The 16,921-nt window shown below is 43.4% G+C and overlaps 12 non-coding genes and 3 pseudogenes across 12 annotated transcripts; all 15 read right to left on the minus strand.

Annotated features, from left to right (window-relative positions):
* Positions 1-214: 214 nt before the first annotated feature.
* On the minus strand, positions 215-333 carry LOC136736825 (5S ribosomal RNA). Its single transcript, XR_010811874.1, has one exon. It is a non-coding gene; the product is annotated as a 5S ribosomal RNA (ribosomal RNA).
* Positions 334-1,388: 1,055 nt separating this feature from the next.
* On the minus strand, positions 1,389-1,497 carry LOC136736912 (uncharacterized; annotated as a pseudogene).
* Positions 1,498-2,563: 1,066 nt separating this feature from the next.
* LOC136737102 (5S ribosomal RNA) lies at positions 2,564-2,682 on the minus strand. The gene has a single exon (XR_010812075.1). It is a non-coding gene; the product is annotated as a 5S ribosomal RNA (ribosomal RNA).
* A 1,066-nt stretch (positions 2,683-3,748) lies between these two features.
* LOC136737286 (5S ribosomal RNA) lies at positions 3,749-3,867 on the minus strand. Its single transcript, XR_010812251.1, has one exon. It is a non-coding gene; the product is annotated as a 5S ribosomal RNA (ribosomal RNA).
* A 1,056-nt stretch (positions 3,868-4,923) lies between these two features.
* LOC136737175 (5S ribosomal RNA) lies at positions 4,924-5,042 on the minus strand. Its single transcript, XR_010812144.1, has one exon. It is a non-coding gene; the product is annotated as a 5S ribosomal RNA (ribosomal RNA).
* A 1,055-nt stretch (positions 5,043-6,097) lies between these two features.
* On the minus strand, positions 6,098-6,216 carry LOC136736883 (5S ribosomal RNA). The gene has a single exon (XR_010811903.1). It is a non-coding gene; the product is annotated as a 5S ribosomal RNA (ribosomal RNA).
* Positions 6,217-7,271: 1,055 nt separating this feature from the next.
* On the minus strand, positions 7,272-7,390 carry LOC136736858 (5S ribosomal RNA). Its single transcript, XR_010811896.1, has one exon. It is a non-coding gene; the product is annotated as a 5S ribosomal RNA (ribosomal RNA).
* A 1,066-nt stretch (positions 7,391-8,456) lies between these two features.
* LOC136737420 (5S ribosomal RNA) lies at positions 8,457-8,575 on the minus strand. Its single transcript, XR_010812381.1, has one exon. It is a non-coding gene; the product is annotated as a 5S ribosomal RNA (ribosomal RNA).
* A 1,055-nt stretch (positions 8,576-9,630) lies between these two features.
* On the minus strand, positions 9,631-9,749 carry LOC136736807 (5S ribosomal RNA). The gene has a single exon (XR_010811857.1). It is a non-coding gene; the product is annotated as a 5S ribosomal RNA (ribosomal RNA).
* Positions 9,750-10,804: 1,055 nt separating this feature from the next.
* LOC136736918 (uncharacterized) lies at positions 10,805-10,913 on the minus strand (annotated as a pseudogene).
* A 1,053-nt stretch (positions 10,914-11,966) lies between these two features.
* Positions 11,967-12,085, minus strand: LOC136737143 (5S ribosomal RNA). The gene has a single exon (XR_010812114.1). It is a non-coding gene; the product is annotated as a 5S ribosomal RNA (ribosomal RNA).
* Positions 12,086-13,140: 1,055 nt separating this feature from the next.
* On the minus strand, positions 13,141-13,259 carry LOC136737194 (5S ribosomal RNA). Its single transcript, XR_010812161.1, has one exon. It is a non-coding gene; the product is annotated as a 5S ribosomal RNA (ribosomal RNA).
* A 1,055-nt stretch (positions 13,260-14,314) lies between these two features.
* LOC136737176 (5S ribosomal RNA) lies at positions 14,315-14,433 on the minus strand. The gene has a single exon (XR_010812145.1). It is a non-coding gene; the product is annotated as a 5S ribosomal RNA (ribosomal RNA).
* Positions 14,434-15,499: 1,066 nt separating this feature from the next.
* LOC136736897 (uncharacterized) lies at positions 15,500-15,618 on the minus strand (annotated as a pseudogene).
* A 1,066-nt stretch (positions 15,619-16,684) lies between these two features.
* Positions 16,685-16,803, minus strand: LOC136736668 (5S ribosomal RNA). The gene has a single exon (XR_010811727.1). It is a non-coding gene; the product is annotated as a 5S ribosomal RNA (ribosomal RNA).
* Between the last annotated feature and the right edge of the window lie 118 nt (positions 16,804-16,921).

A 16,921-nucleotide genomic window follows, 5' to 3' on the forward strand; every position in this document is an offset into this window, starting at 1 on the left:
TGAGAAAGATTAGGCAACATTTAGTCACTTCTAGCCATGATGCTCAATTTATTGACGAATGTACCCTAGTTACTAGGGACCGTTTACGTTGGAGAACAAGATCTATTGTATGCCTGTGTACTTGGGGATGTAAAATCTGAAATAATGATGAAATTGCGTGTATCCAAAGTTAAAACTCGTGATTTGTCGCCCTCTGGTTTGTAAAAGGTGCAAAAGCTTACAGCAACTGGTATTCCCAGGCGGTCTCCCATCCAAGTACTGACGAGGCCCAAGCCTGCTTAGCTTCCGAGATCGGACGAGATCGGGCGTATTCAGGCTAGCATGGCCGTAAGCCAGGGAGGCTGTCCCTGACGCTCTACTTAAAGGGAAGGCAATATCCGTTTCTGCCGCTCATACTTGCAGTTGAACTGTCTCTCTACTCTAAAGTCCGGGACACACCAGCGCGCCGCAGACAGTCCCTGCTAACACGAAACGTTGTGGCAACGTTGTGCGTTAGCTGGGGTGCCACACCAGACCGGAACTATATATTACAAAACGAACACATTGTCTTGATAATACAGCTGTAATTGAGTGCCTGACACGCCAGTCAAGCGCAATCTTGAGAAGGTGTGCATTTCAGTAAGGATTTCAATTGACATGCAGTATGAAACTGAAAGGAGGTTGCATCACTATGATGCATAACATTGCATGTATTGTATTTTCAAGTGTGTGCATTCATCCTGTTGTCATTTTGTTTTGAAAGCAGAAGAATCATTCAACAGGTTGCTGAGACAAATGTAAACCAGTAAAACATATGAAGAGAAACAAACCTTGAATATAAGTTCAGTTGTTTAAACATTTGACAAACTATGGTGAGGGGGTAAGAAAACACACAAATCCAGCTGCTCCTGTATTTCAATACACCAGAACCCAATATTATTGGCGAGTCGGGTAGTCCAACATCACAGTTCGAGGGCAGGCATCATTTCAGTAATTTCATCCCGTTGCATTCACATCCGTGCCTTGAATGAGATTGAATGTGATCTTTGCTCTCAAGTATGTTCCCAAGTTTTACACTTTCGTGCTTTGCATGAATGGGAATGGAACCGTGTGTGTTGAATGAGGCTCCTTGTGAGCACTGAACTTTGTCCGGTGGAGTTCCTTTTTGTGTTGCTGTAATTGTGTCATTTCTCGATGAGAAAGATTAGGCAACATTTAGTCACTTCTAGCCATGATGCTCAATTTATTTACGAATGTACCCTAGTTACTAGGGACCGTTTACGTTGGAGAACAAGATCTATTGTATGCCTGTGTATTTGGGGAAGTCAAATCTGAAATAATGATGAAATTGCGTGTATCCAAAGTTAAAACTCGTGATTTGTCGCCCTCTGGTGTGTAAAAGATGCAAAAGCTTACAGCACCTGGTATTCCCAGGCGGTCTCCCATCCAAGTACTGACCAGGCCCGAGCCTGCTTAGCTTCCGAGATCGGGCGTATTCAGGCTAGTATGGCCGTAAGACAGGAATGCTGTCCCTGACGCTCTACTTAAAGGGAAGGCAATATCCGTTTCTGCCGTTCATACTTACAGTTGAACTGTCTCTCTACTCTAAAGCCCGGGACACACCAGCACGCCGCAGACAGTCCCTGCTAACACGCCACGTTGTGGCAACATTGTGGCAACGTTGTGCGTTAGCTGGGGTGCCACACCAGACCGGAACTATATATTACAAAACGAACACATTGTCTTGATAAAACAGCTGTAATTGAGTGCCTGACACGCCAGTCAAGCGCAATCTTGAGAAGGTGTGCATTTCAGTAAGGATTTCAATTGACATGCAGTATGAAACTGAAAGGAGGTTGCATCACTATGATGCATAACATTGCATGTATTGTATTTACAAGTGTGTGCATTCATCCTGTTGTCATTTTGTTTTGAAAGCAGAAGAATCATTCAACAGGTTGCTGAGACAAATGTAAACCAGTAAAACATATGAAGAGAAACAAACCTCGAATATAAGTTCAGTTGTTTAAACATTTGACAAACTATGGTGAGGGGGTAAGAAAACACACAAATCCAGCAGCTCCTGTATTTCAATACACCAGAACCCAATATTATTGGCGAGTCGGGTAGTCCATCATCACAGTTCGAGGGCAAGCATCATTTCAGTAATTTCATCCCGTTGCATTCACATCCGTGCCTTGAATGAGATTGAATGTGATCTTTGCTCTCAAGTATGTTCCCAAGTTTTACACTTTCGTGCTTTGCATGAATGGGAATGGAACCGTGTGTGTTGAATGAGGCTCCTTGTGAGCACTGAATTTTGTCCGGTGGAGTTCCTTTTTGTGTTGCTGTAATTGTGTCATTTCTCGATGAGAAAGATTAGGCAACATTTAGTCACTTCTAGCCATGATGCTCAATTTATTTACGAATGTACCCTAGTTACTAGGGACCGTTTACATTGGAGAACAAGATCTATTGTATGCCTGAGTATTTGGGGAAGTCAAATCTGAAATAATGATGAAATTGCGTGTATCCAAAGTTAAAACTCGTGATTTGTCGCCCTCTGGTGTGTAAAAGATGCAAAAGCTTACAGCACCTGGTATTCCCAGGCGGTCTCCCATCCAAGTACTGACCAGGCCCGAGCCTGCTTAGCTTCCGAGATCAGACGAGATCGGGCGTATTCAGGCTAGTATGGCCGTAAGCCAGGGAGACTGTCCCTGACGCTCTACTTAAAGGGAAGGCAATATCCGTTTCTGCCGTTCATACTTACAGTTGAACTGTCTCTCTACTCTAAAGCCCTGGACACACCAGCGCGCCGCAGACAGTCCCTGCTAACACGCCACGTTGTGGCAGCGTTGTGGCAACGTTGTGCGTTAGCTGGGGTGCCACACCAGACCGGAACTATATATTACAAAACGAACACATTGTCTTGATAAAACAGCTGTAATTGAGTGCCTGACACGCCAGTCAAGCGCAATCTTGAGAAGGTGTGCATTTCAGTAAGGATTTCAATTGACATGCAGTATGAAACTGAAAGGAGGTTGCATCACTATGATGCATAACATTGCATGTATTGTATTTTCAAGTGTGTGCATTCATCCTGTTGTCATTTTGTTTTGAAAGCAGAAGAATCATTCAACAGGTTGCTGAGACAAATGTAAACCAGTAAAACATATGAAGAGAAACAAACCTTGAATATAAGTTCAGTTGTTTAAACATTTGACAAACTATGGTGAGGGGGTAAGAAAACACACAAATCCAGCAGCTCCTGTATTTCAATACACCAGAACCCAATATTATTGGCGAGTCGGGTAGTCCATCATCACAGTTCGAGGGCAGGCATCATTTCAGTAATTTCATCCCGTTGCATTCACATCCGTGCCTTGAATGAGATTGAATGTGATCTTTGCTCTCAAGTATGTTCCCAAGTTTTACACTTTCGTGCTTTGCATGAATGGGAATGGAACCGTGTGTTTTGAATGAGGCTCCTTGTGAGCACTGAACTTTGTCCGGTGGAGTTCCTTTTTGTGTTGCTGTAATTGTGTCATTTCTCGATGAGAAAGATTAGGCAACATTTAGTCACTTCTAGCCATGATGCTCAATTTATTTACGAATGTACCCTAGTTACTAGGGACCGTTTACGTTGGAGAACAAGATCTATTGTATGCCTGTGTATTTGGGGAAGTAAAATCTGAAATAATGATGAAATTGCGTGTATCCAAAGTTAAAACTCGTGATTTGTCGCCCTCTGGTGTGTAAAAGATGCAAAAGCTTACAGCACCTGGTATTCCCAGGCGGTCTCCCATCCAAGTACTGACCAGGCCCGAGCCTGCTTAGCTTCCGAGATCGGACGAGATCGGGCGTATTCAGGCTAGTATGGCAGTAAGCCAGGGAGGCTGTCCCTGACGCTCTACTTAAAGGGAAGGCAATATCCGTTTCTGCCGCTCATACTTACAGTTGAACTGTCTCTCTACACTCATGCCGGGGACACACCAGCGCGCCGCAGACAGTCCCTGCTAACACGCCACGTTGTGGCAACGTTGTGCGTTAGCTGGGGTGCCACACCAGACCGGAACTATATTTTACAAAAAAAAACACATTGTCTTGATAAAACAGCTGTAATTGAGTGCCTGACACGCCAGTCAAGCGCAATCTTGAGAAGGTGTGCATTTCAGTAAGGATTTCAATTGACATGCAGTATGAAAATGAAAGGAGGTTGCATCACTATGATGCATAACATTGCATGTATTGTATTTTCAAGTGTGTGCATTCATCCTGTTGTCATTTTGTTTTGAAAGCAGAAGAATCATTCAACAGGTTGCTGAGACAAATGTAAACCAGTAAAACATATGAAGAGAAACAAACCTTGAATATAAGTTCAGTTGTTTAAACATTTGACAAACTATGGTGAGGGGGTAAGAAATGACACAAATCCAGCAGCTCCTGTATTTCAATACACCAGAAGCCAATATTATTGGCGAGTCGGGTAGTCCATCATCACAGTTCGAGGGCAGGCATCATTTCAGTAATTTCATCCCGTTGCATTCACATCCGTGCCTTGAATGAGATTGAATGTGATCTTTGCTCTCAAGTATGTTCCCAAGTTTTACACTTTCGTGCTTTGCATGAATGGGAATGGAACCGTGTGTGTTGAATGAGGCTCCTTGTGAGCACTGAACTTTGTCCGGTGGAGTTCCTTTTTGTGTTGCTGTAATTGTGTCATTTCTTGATGAGAAAGATTAGGCAACATTTAGTCACTTCTAGCCATGATGCTCAATTTAGTTACGAATGTACCCTAGTTACTAGGGACCGTTTACGTTCGAGAACAAGATCTATTGTATGCCTGTGTATTTGGGGAAGTAAAATCTGAAATAACGATGAAATTGTGTGTATCCAAAGTTAAAACTCGTGATTTGTCGCCCTCTGGTGTGTAAAAGGTGCAAAAGCTTACAGCACCTGGTATTCCCAGGCGGTCTCCCATCCAAGTACTGACCAGGCCCGAGCCTGCTTGGCTTCCGAGATCGGACGAGATCGGGCGTATTCAGGCTAGTATGGCCGTAAGCCAGGTACGCTGTCCACGACGCTCTACTTAAAGGGAAGGCAATATCCGTTTCTGCCGTTCATACTTACAGTTGAACTGTCTCTCTACTCTAAAGCCCAGGACACACCAGCGCGCCGCAGACAGTCCCTGCTAACACGCCACGTTGTGGCAACGTTGTGTGTTAGCTGGGGTGCCACACCAGACCGGAACTATATTTTACAAAACGAACACATTGTCTTGATAAAACAGCTGTAATTGAGTGCCTGACACGCCAGTCAAGCGCAATCTTGAGAAGGTGTGCATTTCAGTAAGGATTTCAATTGACATGCAGTATGAAACTGAAGGGAGGTTGCATCACTATGATGCATAACATTGCATGTATTGTATTTTCAAGTGTGTGCATTCATCCTGTTGTCATTTTGTTTTGAAAGCAGAAGAATCATTCAACAGGTTGCTGAGACAAATGTAAACCAGTAAAACATATGAAGAGAAACAAACCTTGAATATAAGTTCAGTTGTTTAAACATTTGACAAACTATGGTGAGGGGGTAAGAAAACACACAAATCCAGCAGCTCCTGTATTTCAATACACCAGAACCCAATATTATTGGCAAGTCGGGTAGTCCATCATCACAGTTCGAGGGCAGGCATCATTTCAGTAATTTCATCCCGTTGCATTCACATCCGTGCCTTGAATGAGATTGAATGTGATCTTTGCTCTCAAGTATGTTCCCAAGTTTTACACTTTCGTGCTTTGCATGAATGGGAATGGAACCGTGTGTGTTGAATGATGCTCCTTGTGAGCACTGAACTTTGTCCGGTGGAGTTCCTTTTTGTGTTGCTGTAATTGTGTCATTTCTTGATGAGAAAGATTAGGCAACATTTAGTCACTTCTAGCCATGATGCTCAATTTATTGACGAATGTACCCTAGTTACTAGGGACCGTTTACGTTGGAGAAGAAGATCTATTGTATGCCTGTGTATTTGGGGAAGTCAAATCTGAAATAATGATGAAATTGCGTGTATCCAAAGTTAAAACTCGTGATTTGTCGCCCTCTGGTGTGTAAAAGGTGCAAAAGCTTACAGCACCTGGTATTCTCAGGCGATCAACCATCCAACTACCGACCAGGCCTGAGCCTGCTTGGCTTCCAAGATCGGACGAGATCGGGCGTATTCAGGCTAGTATGGCCGTAAGCCAGGGAGGCTGTCCCTGACGCTCTACTTAAAGGGAAGGCAATATCCGTTTCTGCCGTTCATACTTACAGTTGAACTGTCTCTCTACTCTAAAGCCCGGGCCACACCAGCGCGCCGCAGACAGTCCCTGCCAACACGCCACGTTGTGGCAACGTTGTGCGTTAGCTGGGGTGCCACTGCAGACCGGAACTATATTTTACAAAACGAACACATTGTCTTGATAAAACAGCTGTAATTGAGTGCCTGACACGCCAGTCAAGCGCAATCTTGAGAAGGTGTGCATTTCAGTAAGGATTTCAATTGACATGCAGTATGAAACTGAAAGGAGGTTGCATCACTATGATGCATAACATTGCATGTATTGTATTTTCAAGTGTGTGCATTCATCCTGTTGTCATTTTGTTTTGAAAGCAGAAGAATCATTCAACAGGTTGCTGAGACAAATGTAAACCAGTAAAATATATGAAGAGAAACAAACCTTGAATATAAGTTCAGTTGTTTAAACATTTGACAAACTATGGTGAGGGAGTAAGAAAACACACAAATCCAGCAGCTCCTGTATTTCAATACACCAGAACCCAATATTATTGGCGAGTCGGGTAGTCCATCATCACAGTTCGAGGGCAGGCATCATTTCAGTAATTTCATCCCGTTGCATTCACATCCGTGCCTTGAATGAGATTGAATGTGATCTTTGCTCTCAAGTATGTTCCCAAGTTTTACACTTTCGTGCTTTGCATGAATGGGAATGGAACCGTGTGTGTTGAATGAGTCTCCTTGTGAGCACTGAACTTTGTGCGGTGGAGTTCCTTTTTGTGTTGCTGTAATTGTGTCATTTCTTGATGAGAAAGATTAGGCAACATTGAGTCACTTCTAGCCATGATGCTCAATTAATTTACGAATGTACCCTAGTTACTAGGGACCGTTTACGTTGGAGAACAAGATCTATTGTATGCCTGTGTATTTGGGGAAGTAAAATCTGAAATAATGATGAAATTGTGTGTATCCAAAGTTAAGACTCGTGATTTGTCGCCCTCTGGTGTGTAAAAGGTGCAAAAGCTTAAAGCACCTGGTATTCCCAGGTGGTCTCCCATCCAAGTACTGACCAGGCCCGAGCCTGCCTGGCTTCCGAGATCGGTCGAGATCGGGCGTATTCAGGCTAGTATGGCCGTAAGCCAGGGAGGCTGTCCCTGACGCTCTACTTAAAGGGAAGGCAATATCCGTTTCTGCCGTTCATACTTACAGTTGAACTGTCTCTCTACTCTAAAGCCCGGGACACACCAGCGCGCCGCAGACAGTCCCTGCTAACACGCCACGTTGTGGCAACGTTGTGGCAACGTTGTGCGTTAGCTGGGGTGCCACACCAGACCGGAACTATATTTTACAAAACGAACACATTGTCTTGATAAAACAGCTGTAATTGAGTGCCTGACACGCCAGTCAAGCGCAATCTTGAGAAGGTGTGCATTTCAGTAAGGATTTCAATTGACATGCAGTATGAAACTGAAAGGAGGTTGCATCACTATGATGCATAACATTGCATGTATTGTATTTTCAAGTGTGTGCATTCATCCTGTTGTCATTTTGTTTTGAAAGCAGAAGAATCATTCAACAGGTTGCTGAGACAAATGTAAACCAGTAAAACATATGAAGAGAAACAAACCTTGAATATAAGTTCAGTTGTTTAAACATTTGACAAACTATGGTGAGGGGGTAAGAAAACACACAAATCCAGCAGCTCCTGTATTTCAATACACCAGAACCCAATATTATTGGCGAGTCGGGTAGTCCATCATCACAGTTCGAGGGCAGGCATCATTTCAGTAATTTCATCCCGTTGCATTCACATCCGTGCCTTGAATGAGATTGAATGTGATCTTTGCTCTCAAGTACGTTCCAAAGTTTTACACTTTCGTGCTTTGCATGAATGGGAATGGAACCGTGTGTGTTGAATGAGACTCCTTGTGAGCACTGAACTTTGTCCGGTGGAGTTCCTTTTTGTGTTGATGTAATTGTGTCATTTCTCGATGAGAAAGATTAGGCAACATTTAGTCACTTCTAGCCATGATGCTCAATTTATTTACGAATGTACCCTAGTTACTAGGGACCGTTTACGTTGGAGAACAAGATCTATTGTATGCCTGTGTATTTGGGGAAGTAAAATCTGAAATAATTATGAAATTGTGTGTATCCAAAGTTAAAACTCGTGATTTGTCGCCCTCTGGTGTGTAAAAGGTGCAGAAGCTTACAGCACCTGGTATTCCCAGGCGGTCTCCCATCCAAGTACTGACCAGACCCGAGCCTGCTTGGCTTCCGAGATCGGACGAGATCGGGCGTATTCAGGCTAGTATGGCCGTAAGCCAGGGAGGCTGTCCCTGACGCTCTACTTAAAGGGAAGGCAATATCCGTTTCTGCCGCTCATACTTGCAGTTGAACTGTCTCTCTACTCTAAAGTCCGGGACACACCAGCGCGCCGCAGACAGTCCCTGCTAACACGAAACGTTGTGGCAACGTTGTGCGTTAGCTGGGGTGCCACACCAGACCGGAACTATATTTTACAAAACGAACACATTGTCTTGATAATACAGCTGTAATTGAGTGCCTGACACGCCAGTCAAGCGCAATCTTGAGAAGGTGTGCATTTCAGTAAGGATTTCAATTGATATGCAGTATGAAACTGAAAGGAGGTTGCATCACTATGATGCATAACATTGCATGTATTGTATTTTCAAGTGTGTGCATTCATCCTGTTGTCATTTTGTTTTGAAAGCATAGGAATCATTCAACAGGTTGCTGAGACAAATGTAAACCAGTAAAACATATGAAGAGAAACAAACCTTGAATATAAGTTCAGTTGTTTAAACATTTGACAAACTATAGTGAGGGGGTAAGAAAACACACAAATCCAGCAGCTCCTGTATTTCAATACACCAGAACCCAATATTATTGGCGAGTCAGGTAATCCATCATCACAGTTCGAGGGCAGGCATCATTTCAGTAATTTCATCCCATTGCATTCACATCCGTGCCTTGAATGAGATTGAATGTGATCTTTGTTCTCAAGTATGCTCCCAAGTTTTACACTTTCGTGCTTTGCATGAATGAAAATGGAACCGTGTGTGTTGAATGAGGCTCCTTGTGAGCACTGAACTTTGTCCGGTGGAGTTCCTTTTTGTGTTGCTGTAATTGTGTCATATCTTGATGAGAAAGATTAGGCAACATTTAGTCACTTCTAGCCATGATGCTCAATTTATTTACGAATGTACGCTAGTTACTAGGGACCGTTTACGTTGGAGAACAAGATCTATTTAATGCCTGTGTATTTGGGGAAGTAAAATCTGAAATAATGATGAAATTGTGTGTATCCAAAGTTAAAACTCGTGATTTGTCGCCCTCTGGTGTGTAAAAGGTGCAAGAGCTTACAGCACCTGGTATTCCCAGGCGGTCTCCCATCCAAGTACTGACCAGGCCCGAGCCTGCTTGGCTTCCGAGATCGGACGAGATCGGGCATATTCAGGATAGTATGGCCGTAAGTCAGGGAGGCTGTCCCTGACGCTCTACTTAAAGGGAAGGAAATATCCGTTTCTGCTGTTCATACTTGCAGTTGAACTGTCTCTCTACTCTAAAGCCCGGGACACAGCAGCGCGCCGCAGACAGTCCCTGCTAACACGCCACGTTGTGGCAACATTGTGCGTTAGCTGGGGTGCCACACCAGACCGGAACTATATTTTACAAAACGAACACATTGTCTTGATAAAACAGCTGTAATTGAGTGCCTGACACGCCAGTCAAGCGCAATCTTGAGAAGGTGTGCATTTCAGTAAGGATTTCAATTGACATGCAGTATGAAACTGAAAGGAGGTTGCATCACTTTGATGCATAACATTGCATGTATTGTATTTTCAAGTGTGTGCATTCATCCTGTTGTCATTTTGTTTTGAAAGCAGAAGAATCATTCAACAGGTTGCTGAGACAAATGTAAACCAGTAAAACATATGAAGAGAAACAAACCTTGAATATAAGTTCAGTTGTTTAAACATTTGACAAACTATGGTGAGGGGGTAAGAAAACACACAAATCCAGCAGCTCCTGTATTTCAATACACCAGAACCCAATATTATTGGCGAGTCAGGTAATCCATCATCACAGTTCGAGGGCAGGCATCATTTCAGTAATTTCATCCCGTTGCATTCACATGCGTGCCTTGAATGAGATTGAATGTGATCTTTGCTCTCAAGTATGTACCCAAGTTTTACACTTTCGTGCTTTGCATGAATGGGAATGGAACCGTGTGTGTTGAATGATGCTCCTTGTGAGCACTGAACTTTGTCCGGTGGAGTTCCTTTTTGTGTTGCTGTAATTGTGTCATTTCTTGATGAGAAAGATTAGGCAACATTTAGTCACTTCTAGCCATGATGCTCAATTTATTTACGAATGTACGCTGTTTACTAGGGACCGTTTACGTTGGAGAACAAGATCTATTGTATGCCTGTGTATTTGGGGAAGTCAAATCTGAAATAATGATGAAATTGCGTGTATCCAAAGTTAAAACTCGTGATTTGTCGCCCTCTGGTGTGTAAAAGATGCAAAAGCTTACAGCACCTGGTATTCCCAGGTGGTCTCCCATCCAAGTACTGACCAGGCCCGAGCCTGCTTAGCTTCCGAGATCGGACGTATTCAGGCTAGTATGGCCGTAAGCCAGGGAGGCTGTCCCTGACGCACTACTTAAAGGGAAGGCAATATCCGTTTCTGCCGCTCATACTTGCAGTTGAACTGTCTCTCTACTCTAAAGTCCGGGACACACCAGCGCGCCGCAGACAGTCCCTGCTAACATGCCACGTTGTGGCAACATTGTGCGTTAGCTGGGGTGCCACACCAGACCGGAACTATATTTTACAAAACGAACACATTGTCTTGATAAAACAGCTGTAATTGAGTGCCTGACACGCCAGTCAAGCGCAATCTTGAGAAGGTGTGCATTTCAGTAAGGATTTCAATTGACATGCAGTATGAAACTGAAAGGAGGTTGCATCACTATGATGCATAACATTGCATGTATTGTATTTTCAAGTGTGTGCATTCATCCTGTTGTCATTTTGTTTAAAAAGCAGAAGAATCATTCAACAGGTTGCTGAGACAATTGTAAACCAGTAAAACATATGAAGAGAAACAAACCTTGAATATAAGTTCAGTTGTTTAAACATTTGACAAACTATGGTGAGGGGGTAAGAAAACACACAACCAGCAGCTTCTGTATTTCAATACACCAGAACCCAATTTTATTGGCGAGTCGGGTAGTCCATCATCACAGTTCGAGGGCAGGCATCATTTCAGTAATTTCATCCCGTTGCATTCACATCCGTGCCTTGAATGAGATTGAATGTGATCTTTACTCTCAAGTATATTCCCAAGTTTTACACTTTCGTGGTTTGCATGAATGGGAATGGAACCGTGTGTGTTGAATGAGGCTCCTTGTGAGCACTGAACTTTGTCCAGTGGAGTTCCTTTTTGTGTTGCTGTAATTTTGTCATTTCTTGATGAGAAAGATTAGGCAACATTTAGTCACTTCTAGCCATGATGCTCAATTTATTTATGAATGTACACTAGTTACTAGGGACCGTTGACGTTGGAGAACAAGATCTATTGTATGCCTGTGTATTTGGGGAAGTAAAATCTGAAATAATGATGAAATTGCGTGTATCCAAAGTTAAATCTCGTGATTTGTCGCCCTCTGTTGTGTTAAAGGTGCAAAAGCTTACAGCACCTGGTATTCCCAGGCGGTCTCCCATTCAAGTACTGACCAGGCCCGAGCCTGCTTAGCTTCCGAGATCGGACGAGATCGGGCGTATTCAGGCTAGTATGGCCGTAAGCCAGGGAGGCTGTCCCTGACGCTCTACTTAAAGGGAAGGCAATATCCGTTTCTGCCGTTCATACTTACAGTTGAACTATCTCTCTACTCTAAAGCCCGGGACACACCAGCGCGCCGCAGACAGTCCCTGCTAACATGCAACGTTGTGGCAACGTTGTGCGTTAGCTGGGGTGCCACACCAGACCGGAACTATATTTTACAAAACGAACACATTGTCTTGATAATACAGCTGTAATTGAGTGCCTGACACGCCAGTCAAGCGCAATCTTGAGAACGTGTGCATTTCAGTAAGGATTTCAATTGACATGCAGTGTGAAACTGAAAGGAGGTTGCATCACTATGATGCATAACATTGCATGTATTGTATTTTCAAGTGTGTGCATTCATCCTGTTGTTATTTTGTTTTGAAAGCAGACGAATCATTCAACAGGTTGCTGAGACAAATATAAACCAGTAAAACATATGAAGAGAAACAAACCTTGAATATAAGTTCAGTTGTTTAAACATTTGACAAACTATGGTGAGGGGGTAAGAAAACACACAAATCCAGCAGCTCCTGTATTTCAATACACCAGAACCCAATATTAATGGCGAGTCGGGTAGTCCATCATCACAGTTCGAGGGCAGGCATCATTTCAGTAATTTCATCCCGTTGCATTCACATCCGTGCCTTGAATGAGATTGAATGTGATCTTTGCTCTCAAGTATGTTCCCAAGTTTTACACTTTCGTGCTTTGCATGAATGGGAATGGAACCGTGTGTGTTGAATGAGGCTCCTTGTGAGCACTGAACTTTGACCAGTGGAGTTCCTTTTTGTGTTGCTGTAATTGTGTAATTTCTCGATGAGAAAGATTAGGCAACATTTAGTCAATTCTAGCCATGATGCTCAATTTATTTACGAATGTACCCTAGTTACTAGGGACCGTTTACGTTGGAGAACAAGATCTATTGTATGCCTGTGTATTTGGGGAAGTCAAATCTGAAATAATGATGAAATTGCGTGTATCCAAAGTTAAAACTCGTGATTTGTCGCCCTCTGGTGTGTAAAAGATGCAAAAGCTTACAGCACCTGGTATTCCCAGGCGGTCTCCCATCCAAGTACTGATCAGGCCCAAGCCTGCTTAGCTTCCGAGATCGGACGAGATCGGGCGTATTCAGGCTAGTATGGCCGTAAGCCAGGGAGGCTATCCCTGACGCTCTACTTAAAGGGAAGGCAATATCCGTTTCTGCCGCTCATACTTGCAGTTGAACTGTCTCTCTACTCTAAAGTCCGGGACACACCAGCGCGCCGCAGACAGTCCCTGCTAACACGAAACGTTGTGGCAACGTTGTGCGTTAGCTGGGGTGCCACACCAGACCGGAACTATATTTTACAAAACGAACACATTGTCTTGATAAAACAGCTGTAATTGAGTGCCTGACACGCCAGTCAAGCGCAATCTTGAGAAGGTGTGCATTTCAGAAAGGATTTCAATTGACATGCAGTATGAAACTGAAAGGAGGTTGCATCACTATGATGCATAACATTGCATGTATTGTATTTTCAAGTGTGTGCATTCATCCTGTTGTCATTTTGTTATGAAAGCACAAGAATCATTCAACAGGTTGCTGAGACAAATGTAAACCAGTAAAACATATGAAGAGAAACAAACCTTGAATATAAGTTCAGTTGTTTAAACATTTGACAAACTATGGTGAGGGGGTAAGAAAACACACAAATCCAGCAGCTCCTGTATTTCAATACACCAGAACCCAATATTATTGGCGAGTCGGGTAGTCCATCATCACAGTTCGAGGGCAGGCATCATTTCAGTAATTTCATCCCGTTGCATTCACATCCGTGCCTTGAATGAGATTGAATGTGATCTTTGCTCTCAAGTATGTTCCCAAGTTTTACACTTTCGTGCTTTGCATGAATGGGAATGGAACCGTGTGTGTTGAATGAGGCTCCTTGTGAGCACTGAACTTTGTCCGGTGGAGTTCCTTTTTGTGTTGCTGTAATTGTGTCATTTCTCGATGAGAAAGATTAGGCAACATTTAGTCACTTCTAGCCATGATGCTCAATTTATTTACGAATGTACCCTAGTTACTAGGGACCGTTTACGTTGGAGAACAAGATCTATTGTATGCCTGTGTATTTGGGGAAGTCAAATCTGAAATAATGATGAAATTGCGTGTATCCAAAGTTAAAACTCGTGATTTGTCGCCCTCTGGTGTGTAAAAGATGCAAAAGCTTACAGCACCTGGTATTCCCAGGCGGTCTCCCATCCAAGTACTGACCAGGCCCGAGCCTGCTTGGCTTCCGAGATCGGACGAGATCGGGCGTATTCAGGCTAGTATGGCCGTAAGCCAGGGAGGTTGTCCCTGACGCTCTACTTAAAGGGAAGGCAATATCCGTTTCTGCCGTTCATACTTACAGTTGAACTGTCTCTCTACTCTAAAGCCCGGGACACACCAGCGCGCCGCAGACAGTCCCTGCTAACACGTCACGTTGTGGCAACATTGTGGCAACGTTGTGCGTTAGCTGGTGTGCCACACCAGACCGGAACTATGTATTACAAAACGAACACATTGTCTTGATAAAACAGCTGTAATTGAGTGCCTGACACGCCAGTCAAGCGCAATTTTGAGAAGGTGTGCATTTCAGTAAGGATTTCAATTGACATGCAGTATGAAACTGAAAGGAGGTTGCATCACTATGATGCATAACATTGCATGTATTGTATTTTCAAGTGTGTGCATTCATCCTGTTGTCATTTTGTTTTGAAAGCAGAAGAATCATTCAACAGGTTGCTGAGACAAATGTAAACCAGTAAAACATATGAAGAGAAACAAACCTTGAATATAAGTTCAGTTGTTTAAACATTTGACAAACTATGGTGAGGGGGTAAGAAAACACACAAATCCAGCAGCTCCTGTATTTCAATACACCAGAACCCAATATTATTGGCGAGTCGGGTAGTCCATCATCACAGTTCGAGGGCAGGCATCATTTCAGTAATTTCATCCCGTTGCATTCACATCCGTGCCTTGAATGAGATTGAATGTGATCTTTGCTCTCAAGTATGTTCCCAAGTTTTACACTTTCGTGCTTTGCATGAATGGGAATGGAACCGTGTGTGTTGAATGAGGCTCCTTGTGAGCACTGAACATTGTCCAGTGGAGTTCCTTTTTGTGTTGCTGTAATTGTGTCATTTCTCGATGAGAAAGATTAGGCAACATTTAGTCACTTCTAGCCATGATGCTCAATTTATTTACGAATGTACCCTAGTTACTAGGGACCGTTTACGTTGGAGAACAAGATCTATTGTATGACTGTGTATTTGGGGAAGTCAAATCTGAAATAATGATGAAATTGCGTGTATCCAAAGTTAAAACTCGTGATTTGTCGCCCTCTGGTGTGTAAAAGATGCAAAAGATTACAGCACCTGGTATTCCCAGGCGGTCTCCCATCCAAGTACTGACCAGGAACGAGCCTGCTTAGCTTCCAAGATCGGACGAGATCGGGCGTATTCAGGCTAGTATTGCCGTAAGCCAGGAAGGCTGTCCCTGACGCTCTACTTAAAGGGAAGGCAATATCCGTTTCTGCCGTTCATACTTACAGTTGAACTGTCTCTCTACTCTAAAGCCCGGGACACACCAGCGCGCCGCAGACAGTCCCTGCTAACACGCCACGTTGTGGCAACATTGTGGCAACGTTGTGCGTTAGCTGGGGTGCCACACCAGACCGGAATTATATATTACAAAACGAACACATTCTCTTGATAAAACAGCAGTAATTGAGTGCCTGACACGCCAGTCAAGCGCAATCTTGAGAAGGTGTGCATTTCAGTAAGGATTTCAAATGACATGCAGTATGAAACTGAATGGAGGTTGCATCACTATGATGCATAACATTGCATGTATTGTATTTTCAAGTGTGTGCATTCATCCTGTTGTCATTTTGCTTTGAAAGCAGAAGAATCATTCAACAGGTTGCTGAGACAAATGTAAACCAGTAAAACATATGAAGAGAAACAAACCTTGAATATAAGTTCAGTTGTTTAAACATTTGACAAACTATGGTGAGGGGGTAAGAAAACACACAAATCCAGCAGCTCCTGTATTTCAATACACCAGAACCCAATATTATTGGCGAGTCGGGTAGTCCATCATCACAGTTCGAGGGCAGGCATCATTTCAGTAATTTCATCCCGTTGCATTCACATCCGTGCCTTGAATGAGATTGAATGTGATCTTTGCTCTCAAGTATGTTCCCAAGTTTTACACTTTCGTGCTTTGCATGAATGGGAATGGAACCGTGTGTGTTGAATGAGGCTCCTTGTGAGCACTGAACTTTGTCCGGTGGAGTTCCTTTTTGTGTTGCTGTAATTGTGTCATTTCTCGATGAGAAAGATTAGGCAACATTTAGTCACTTCTAGCCATGATGCTCAATTTATGTACGAATGTACCCTAGTTACTAGGGACCGTTTACGTTGGAGAACAAGATCTATTGTATGCCTGTGTATTTGGGGAAGTCAAATCTGAAATAATTATGAAATTGCGTGTATCCAAAGTTAAAACTCGTGATTTGTCGCCCTCTGGTGTGTAAAAGATGCAAAAGCTTACAGCACCTGGTATTCCCAGGCGGTCTCCCATCCAAGTACTGACCAGGCCCGAGCCTGCTTGGCTTCCGAGATCGGACAAGATCGGGCGTATTCAGGCTAGTATGGCCGTAAGCCAGGGAGGTTGTCCCTGACGCTCTACTTAAAGGGAAGGCAATATCCGTTTCTGCCGTTCATACTTACAGTTGAACTGTCTCTCTACTCTAAAGCCCGGGACACACCAGCGCGCCGCAG

Source organism: Amia ocellicauda, unplaced genomic scaffold (genome assembly GCF_036373705.1).
Source record: "Amia ocellicauda isolate fAmiCal2 unplaced genomic scaffold, fAmiCal2.hap1 HAP1_SCAFFOLD_47, whole genome shotgun sequence".
NCBI classification, from domain to species: Eukaryota; Metazoa; Chordata; class Actinopteri; order Amiiformes; family Amiidae; genus Amia; species Amia ocellicauda.